The sequence below is a fragment of the Myotis davidii genome, unplaced genomic scaffold, assembly GCF_000327345.1.
Source record: "Myotis davidii unplaced genomic scaffold, ASM32734v1 scaffold642, whole genome shotgun sequence".
Lineage (NCBI taxonomy): Eukaryota > Metazoa > Chordata > Mammalia > Chiroptera > Vespertilionidae > Myotis > Myotis davidii.
In genome coordinates, this window is record NW_006293957.1 from 723,009 (window position 1) to 724,337 (window position 1,329).

The following is a 1,329-nucleotide window of genomic DNA, read 5'->3' on the forward strand; positions in this document are numbered from 1 at the left end:
AATCTTACCTATTGTAAATTGTGCTTCTATGAACATAAGGGTGCGTACATTCTTTTGATTGGCATTTTGGGTGCCCATTGTGTGGGAGAACATATTTGACAATGATACATCTGACGATAAAGGGTTATTTTAGCAAAATATATAAGGAAATCATACAACTTAACAAAAGGAAGACAAACAATCTAATTAAAAATGGGCAAAGGGCCTAAATAGACACTTCTCCACAGAGAACATACAAATGTCCAAGAGACATATAAAAAAATGCTCAAAGTCACTGATCATCAAGGAAAGATGTGAATTAAAATGACAATGAGGTATCACCTCACACCTTTCAGAATGGCTACCATCAACAAATCAACAAATGACAATTGCTGGTGAGGAGGTGGAGAAAATGGAACCCTAATGCACTGCTGGTGGGAATGCAAATTGGCGCATTCGTTATGGAAAATAGTATGGAGTTCCCTCAAAAATTAAAAATGGAACTGACATTTGACCCAATGATCCCAATTCTAGGAATATATCCCAAGTAACCTAAAACAACAGTCAGAATGTATGCACCCCTATGTTCATAGCAGCACAATTTACAATAGCTAAGATTTGGAAACAGCCTAAGTGCCCATCAGCAGATAGATAAAAAGCTATGGTACATTTATACCATGGAATAATATGCAGCTGTAAAAAAGAAAGATCTTTTACTCTTTGAGACAACCTGGAGGGACCTGGTGAGTATTGTGCTAAGCAAAGTAAGCCAGTCAGAGAAAGATAAGTATCACATGATCCATTCTTGTGTGAAATCTACAGACCAAAATAAATGGTGAACAGAATAGATCCAGAGACATGGAAGCATAGAATGTTGAATCCCAGAGGGAAGGCAGAGGTAGTGGGTGGGAGGTAATCAACCAAAGAACTTGTATGCATATATGCATAGTCCATGGACATAGACAGTGAGGTGGTGAGGGCCTGGGGCATTGGACGGGGTGGGTTGGAAGTCAATGGGGGGGTGCGGGTGGGAACTTTGTAATACTTGCAAAAATAAAGATTCAAAACAGTGGGGAGAGGGGAAACAATTGTTTATTTTTTAAATGAGATCATGGTAGTTTTGCAGAGTGTAGTTTGTAGTCAATGAGGTTTATCTGAGGCTAATTTAAAAAAATAATAAAATGCCTTGACCGGTTTGGCTCAGTGGATAGAGTGTTGGCCTGCAGACTGAGGGGTCCCGGGTTCGATTCTGGTCAAGAGCATGTACCTTGGTTGCGGGCACATCCCCAGTAGAGGGTGTGCAGGAGGCAGCTGATCGATGTTTCTCTCTCATTGATGTTTCTGACTCTC